Source organism: Coptis chinensis, chromosome 1 (genome assembly GCF_015680905.1).
Source record: "Coptis chinensis isolate HL-2020 chromosome 1, ASM1568090v1, whole genome shotgun sequence".
Taxonomy (NCBI): Eukaryota; Viridiplantae; Streptophyta; class Magnoliopsida; order Ranunculales; family Ranunculaceae; genus Coptis; species Coptis chinensis.
The window spans coordinates 31,149,390-31,157,455 of record NC_141456.1 but is presented as its reverse complement, the minus strand read 5'-3'; the positions used below and the strand labels follow the sequence as shown (position 1 = coordinate 31,157,455).

At 42.6% G+C, this 8,066-nt stretch overlaps 1 pseudogene; it reads right to left on the bottom strand.

The window, feature by feature from the left end:
- Positions 1–1,056: 1,056 nt before the first annotated feature.
- LOC147523440 (uncharacterized) lies at positions 1,057–3,426 on the bottom strand (annotated as a pseudogene).
- Positions 3,427–8,066: the final 4,640 nt, after the last annotated feature.

Sequence of the window (8,066 nt, the reverse complement as noted above, 5' to 3'; positions counted from 1 at the left end):
GACCAAGAACAAAGTCCATACTGATATCACACCATGGACGACTTGGAACATGTAAAGGCATATATAACCCTGCATTAATAGCATGGCTTTTTGAGACTTGGCAAATATGACAATGAGCAACAAATTTGTAACCATCTGTGCTAAGACCCGGCCAAAAATAAGATTCAGAGATGAGTTGTAATGTCTTGTCACGCCCAAAGTGGCCCTCATTATTCAATTCGGTGAGGAGGCGGAGATGAAGGCTGCAGGCAGGAGCACAGAGACGCTTACCCTTAAACAAAAACCCCTCCTGTAGAGAAAACTCAGATAACTGGCCCTCCTGTATATTAGTCAAAACAAGCGAAAAATAGGGATCACTAGTCTACATCTCAGGAAAAGAGTCAAACCCAAAAACCGAAGTACGCAAGGACACCAACAACAAAGAACGCCTGCTAAGAGCATCCGCCACACGATTTTGAACCCTAGATTTGTGGCGCAAGACAATGGTAAAATCCTGCAAATGACTAGACCAGCGCAGTTGTCGGGCACTAACGTTATCTTGGTTACCAATATGCTCAAGTGCTTCATGGTCAGTATAAAGGAGAAATTCGAAGTGAATCAAATAATGACACCAATGTTTAAGAGTCTGAACAACAGCTTAAAATTCTAACTCATAAGCACTGTAGTTCTATTTTGCACCTGAGAGTTTCTCACTAAAATAAGCGACAGGGTGAGTATGCTGACTAAGAACAGCCCCAATACCAACTTTAGAAGCATCAGTACACACTTCAAAGGGAGATGAAAAATCCGGCAGTTTAAGAATTGCTGCCGAAATAAGCTTAGTCTTGAGAAACTGAAAACTCTCTTCAGCTGCCTGAGACCAAAGAAACTTACTACCACGCAAACAGTTAGTAATAGGAGCAGTGATAGTACTAAAATGAGGAACAAAGTGGCGATAAAAAGAAGCAAACCCATGAAAACTATGTGCTTCAGTTAAGGTCATCGGGCTAGGCCTGAAGCGAACCACCTCGACCTTAGACATATCCCACAGATACCTCCGGGCAAAACCACATAACCTTAAAACGTAACCGAAGTTAGTACGTAAAACGATTTGGCAACAGCAGCAAAGAGTTGAGCTTGGTGTAAGACAGACAACACTGCCTGGAGATCCTGGAGATGAGACGCGATATTTTTGCTGTAAATTAAGATGTCATCGAAGTAAACCACCACACACTTGCCCAAAAATGGCTTCAACACCTGGTTCATGACTCGCATGAAAGTACTTGGTGTATTAGAGAGGCCGAATGGCATGACCAACCACTCATATATGCCCTCTTTTGTCTTAAAGGCGGTCTTCCACTAATCACCAATTCGGATGCAAATCTGATAATAACCGGATTTTAAGTCAAGCTTGGTAAAGACGACAGCACCATTTAACTGATCTAGAAGGTCATCTAACCTTGGAATAGGAAATCTGTATTTGTTAATGATCTTGTTAATAGCCCGATTGTCAACACACATATGCCAAGACCCATCCTTCTTGGGAACTAACAAAGCAGGAACCGCACATAGGCTTAAACTTTCCCAAATAAATCCTTTATCAAGAAAATCGGTAACCTATCGCTGTAACTCAGCATGCTCTTTCGGACTCATCCGATAATGCGGACGATTTGGGATGTTAGAACCAGGAACCAAATAAATTTGGTGTTGTATATCCCTCATAGGAGGCAACCCAGTCGGTAACTCATCCGGAAAAAAGTCCGAGAACTCCTGTAACAATCCCTGCACACACACTGGCACTACAATCTTTGGCGTGTTTGGTTCACACATTAAAATAAACACGTGACTAGCACCGAGCATTTCATTCTCAAAATTGCACAAAGCCAAACGAGAAGACTTTGGCTCGGCTGAGGCTGTGGGAACAGCCTCCCGAGTTGGTACTAACACAATTTTAACACCCTCAAACTGAAAACTATATGAGTATTCTTCCAACCATCATGAGCAACCCGCCGATCAAATTGCTAGGGGCGACCCAATAACAAATGGCAAGCATCCATAGTAACAACATCACACCACACCTTATCAACATACTTAGAACCAATAGAAAAAGAAACCAAATAACGCTTAGTCACTATTACCTCTGTGCCTTTCTTCAGCCAAGAGAGAAAATAAGGCGTCGGATGTTTCTCAGTGGCCAAGTTAAGTTTACGAATATCTTCAAAAGAGATGACATTCTCACAGCTACCTGAATCAATAACCAGCTTACAGACCTTAATTCCCCATAATGGTACAAGTCGACTGGAAAATATGATTGCAGAGCCAACCATCACCCTCAGTCTTCTTAGGAGTAAAACATAGTTAGCGCACCACCAGAAGTTCACCCCTGTCACCAGTGACTAGTTCTTCCGGAATATCATCCGAACCCACATAAAAAATGGAAGCCCCCAGAAAACCACCCACGGGATCCTCATCAATATCCTCATTTTCGGCAAACAAAACCTTACCAGGAGCAGGCGGTTTTGAACATCGGTTAGCATAGTGACCCATCTCACCACAACGAAAACACTTAACCGCATTAGTGCCACGATCTAGAGCTTCTGGACCCTGCGGCCTAGTGATAGGAACATTAGGAGTGTGGGGAACAGGACCACTACTCCTGCAATTCTATTGTTTTTCCAGAATTAAGACGTTGATGAGCCTCAGAGACCGAAAAAACATCAAACAGGTTCAAGACATCCTGCAGATTAGAACGGAAAACCCCAATATAACGGGCTACCAACTGATCATCAGACTCTGTCAAGTCTACACGAGATAATAACTGATAAAAATCTTTGGTATAGTCATCCATATATTTTGCACCTTGACGCAAGTTCTGAAAGCGTTGATATAGTTCACGCGTATAATTGAATGGTAAAAAATTAGCACGAAGATATTTTTTAAGTTTCCCCCAATCCACTATTTTAGATTTACCTCTTTTGTGATGAGTCGCCTTCAATTGTTGCCACCAAGCCATAGCACGACCACGAAAATGAGTTGCCACCAGTGCCACCTGTTTGTCGTCTGGCACCTCCTTGAACTCCATAACCTCCTCCACAGTCTCGAGCCAATCAATCAGATCATCTGGTTGTAAGCTGCCATGAAACTCAGGCAGATCAATTTTCAAACCCGATTCCCAGCGTCTATTTTCTCTGTTTTGCGAAACACACGGGAAATTTTCATTCTCATCCAAAACGGCAAAGGGGTTGTTATCCTCTGCCTCCAAATCATCCTCCACATGATGTGGGTCAGGTCTTGTGGTTGGTCAGGTTGCCAATTAAAGGCCTCGACCTAGCAGGTTAGCACGGATACCTGTCTTGAAAGTTCGGAAATGCAATCACGAGCATACACATCGTCCAGATTTGCTTCTCTCTGAGGTATACCACATCCTCTTCCTGCTTGACGAGGCATATTAAGATCGTAGCTGAATCGGATACCAACTAATGTAATACTAAGTGCGTTAGCTCATAAACGATCAAAAGAATCGCTCTTTAACCAAGAAATGATGAAATAACTTTATATTATCAATGAATAATCCCTATCACAATTCTCCTAAGCCTTTAAATAGGTGTCCTAACCCTAAACTAAACAAACGGTGAATTCACCGAACCAATCCTACCAAAAATAAACAAAACAAGCGACTGTTCGCATAAAGCCCACGTGAAAATCGAGGCGTTAATGCGCCGCTTGGCAGAAGAAGGCAATATGGCGTGTGCCGCCCTTGCTCTACTATAACATTCTCTAGCTTTGAGCGCGTGCGTGCCTGCATCAAGGTTAATACTGAGCGCGTGCGCCCTCTTACTACTTTTAGCAACTTCTCATACTTTCACGACCCTATCATATTCATCAAGGTATTCTTCAGCAAGAATATGTACTGCATCATTCCACCCTGGTTGGAAGGAATTCATCCTCGTATTTAAAGCATCCTTATCATCAAACGATTCACCATAGAATGGAATGAGATGTCGAACATTGAAGACATCCAAAGTCCGGATATGACTAGGCAAACGAAGGCGATAAGCATTAGCATTAATCTTTTCAATCACCTCCACAGGACCAATCTTGTGATGTTTCAATTTATTATAGTCACTAATGGAAAAACGGTCTTTAGTAAGTACAGCCCAGACAAAATCACCCACCTCAAAATGAACATCACGATGATGGCGATCAACAGTAGCCTTGTACTTTGCATTTAACTCTAATAACTTCTGATAAACAGTAGCATGAGTATCCCCGAAGTGCCGAGCAATCTCGGAAAAGAGAATGAATGAATCAGAACTGTAAACCGGGAATAGGCACCCGGATCGGCCCTTGAACACGAGGATTAAACCCATAGAAAACCTGGAAGGAACTATACCCAGAACTCCGATTAACCGAACGGTTAAAGGCAAACTCGGCTTGGGCAAGATGAGAATCCAAATGCTTGATCTTAGTACCCACCAAAGAACGTAACAGATTACCCAAGGACTGGTTAACAACCTCTATCTGGCCATCCGTCTATGGATGATAGGCAGTACTAAATTTCAACTCAGTGTGCATCATCTTCCATAAATAATGCCAAAAATGACTAAGGAAATGAGTATCCCGATTAGGAACAATAGAGTTAGGCAAACCATGTAACCGGTAAACATCGTGAAAGAACAGCTGTGCAACACTAACAACATCGGTAGTTTTCTTGCACGCAATGAAATGCGCCATCTTAGAGAACCGATCTACCACCACAAAAATAGAGTCATGACCCCGTTGAGTACTTGGAAGACCAAGAACAAAGTTCATACTGATATAACACCATGGACGACTCGGAACAGGTAAAGGCATATGCATTAGTAGCATGGCCCTTTGAGACTTGGCAAATATGACAACGAGCAGCAAATTTGTGAACATCTGTGCTAAGACCTGACCAAAAATTAGACTCAGAGATGAGTCGTAGTGTTTTGTCACGCCCAAAGTGGCCCTCATTATGCAATTCGGTGAGGAGGCGGAGACGAAGGCTGCAGGCAGGAACACAGAGGCGCTTACCCTTAAACAAAAACCCCTCCTGTAGAGAAAAATCAGATAACTGGCCCTCCTGTATATCAGTCAGAACAAATGAAAAATAGGGATCACTAGTGTACATCTCAGGAAAAGAGTCAAACCCAAAAAATGAAGTACGCAAGGACATCAACAACAAAGAATGCTTGCTAAGAGCATCTGCCACACGATTTTGAACCCTAGATTTGTGGTGCAAGACAATGGTAAAATCCTGCAAATAACTAGACCAGCGCAGTTGTCGGGCACTGACGTTATCTTGGTTACCAATATGCTCAAGTGCTTCAAAGTCAGTATAAAGGAGAAATTCGGAGTGAATCAAATAATGACGCCAATATTTAAGGGTCTGAACAACGGCTTCAAATTCTAACTCATAAGCACTGTATTTTTGTTTTGCACCTGAGTGTTTCTCACTGAAATAAACGACAGGGTGAGTATGCTGACTAAGAACATCCCCAATACCAACTTTAGAAGCATCAGTACACACTTCAAAGGGAGATGAAAAATCCGACAGTTTAAGAATTACTGCCGAAATAAGCTTAGTCTTGAGAAACTGAAAACTCTCTTCAGCTGCCTGAGACCAAAGAAACTTCCTACCACGCAAACAGTCAGTAATAGGAGTAGTGATAGTACTAAAATGAGGAACAAAGCGGCGATAAAAAGAAGCAAACCCATGAAAACTACGTGCTTCAGTTAAGGTCATTGGGCTAGGCCAGGAGCAAACCGCTTCAACCTTAGACATATCCACAGAGATTCCTTCTCCCGAAACCACATAACCCATAAACAAAATTGAGTCAGTACAGAAAACGCATTTGGCAACAGCAGCAAAGAGCTGAGCTTGGCGTAAGACAAACAACACTGCCTGGAGATCCTGGAGATGAGACGCGGTATCCTTGCTATAAATTAAGATGTCATCGAAGTAAACCATCACACACTTGCCCAAAAATGGCTTCAACACCTGGTTCATGACTTGCATGAAAGTACTGGGTGCATTAGAGAGGCCGAATGGCATGACCAACCACTCATATAGGCCTTCCTTTGTCTTAAAGGCGGTCTTCCACTCATCACCAATTCAGATGCAAATCTGATAATAACCGGATTTTAGGTCAAGCTTGGTAAAGACGACATCACCATGTAACTGATCTAGAATGTCATATAACCTTGGAATAGGAAATCTGTATTTGGTAGTGATCTTGTTAATAGCCTGACTGTCAACACACATACGCCAAGATCCATCCTTCTTTGGAACTAACAAAGCAGGAACCACACATGGGCTTAAACTTTCCCGAATAAATCCTTTATCAAGCAAATCGGTAACCTGTCGCTGTAACTTAGCATGCTCTTTTGGACTCATCCGATAATACGGACAATTTAGGATTTTAGAACCAGGAACCGAATCAATTTGGTGCTGTATATCCCTCATAGGAGGCAACCCAGCCGGTAACTCATCCGGAAAAAGATCCGAGAACTCCTATAACAATCCCTCCACACACACTGGCACTACAATCTTTGGCATGTTAGGTTCACACATTAAAATAAACACGTGACTAGCACCGAACATTGCGGTCTCAAAACTGCGTAAAGCTAAACAAGAAGACTTTGGCTCGGCTAAGGCTGTGGGCACAGGCTCCCGAGTTGGTACTAACACAATTTTAACACCCTCAAATTGAAAACACTTAACCGCATTAGTGTCATGACCTAAAGCTTCTGGACCCTGCGGCCTAGTGATAGGAACATTAGGAGTGCGGGGAACAGGACCACTACTTCTGCGGTTCTGTTGTTTTTCCAGTATTAAGGCACGTTGATGAGCCTCAGAGACTGAAAAAACATCAAACAGGTTCAAGGCATCTTGCAGATTAGAACGAAAACCCCCAATATAACGGGCTACCAACTGATCATCAGACTTTGTCAAGTCTACATGAGACAATAATTGATAAAAATATTTGGTATAGTCATCCACAGATTTTGCACTTTAACGCAAGTTCTGAAAGCGTTAATATAGTTCACGCGTATAGTTGAATGGTAAAAAATCAGCACGGAGATATTTTTTAAGTTTCCCCCAATCTATTATTTTAGATTTACGTCTTCTGTGATGAGTCGCCTTCAACTGTTGCCACCAAGCCATAGCACGACCACGAAAACAAGTTGCCACCAGCGCCACCTGTTTGTCGTCTGGCACCTCATTGAACTCCATAACCTCCACCACAGTCCCGAGCCAATCATTCAGATCATCCGGTTGTAAGCTGCCATGAAACTCAGGCATATCAATTTTCAAACCCGATTCCCAACGTCTGTTTTCTCTGTTTTGCGAAACACGCGAGAAATTTTTATTCTCCTCCAAAACGACAAAGGGGTTGTTATCCTCTGCCTCCAGATCGTCGTCCACATGTTGTGGGTCACGGTCTTGTGGTTGGTTGTGTTGCTGATTAAGGGCCTCGACCTGGTGGGGTAGCACGGCTACCTACCTTGAAAGTTCAGCCATATGATCATGAGCATACACATCATCCAGATTTGCTTGTCTCTGAGGTCTACCATGACCTCATCCTGCTTGACAAGGCATATTAAGATTGTAGCTAAATCTGATACCAACTAATGTAATATTAAGTGCGTTAGGTCACAAACAATCAAAAGAATCGCTCTTTAACCAAGAAATAATGAAATAACTTTATAATATCAATGAATAATCCCTATCACAATTTTCCTAAGCCTTTAAATGGGCGTCCTAACCCTAAACTAAACAAGCGGTGAATTCACCGAACCAATCCTACCAAAAATAAACAAAACAAGCGACTGTTTGCATTAAGACCACAGAAAAGCCCAGAGCGCGTGCGCGCTTGTGAGAAGGCAATACTGAGCGTGTGCCGCCCTTGCTATACTGTAACATTCTCTAGCCTTGAGCACGTGTGCGCCTGCATCAAGGTTAATATTGAGTGTGTGCGCCCTCGTACTGCTTTTAGCAACTTCTCATACTTTCACGACCCTATCATATTCGTCAAGGTATTCTTTAGCAAGAATCTATACTG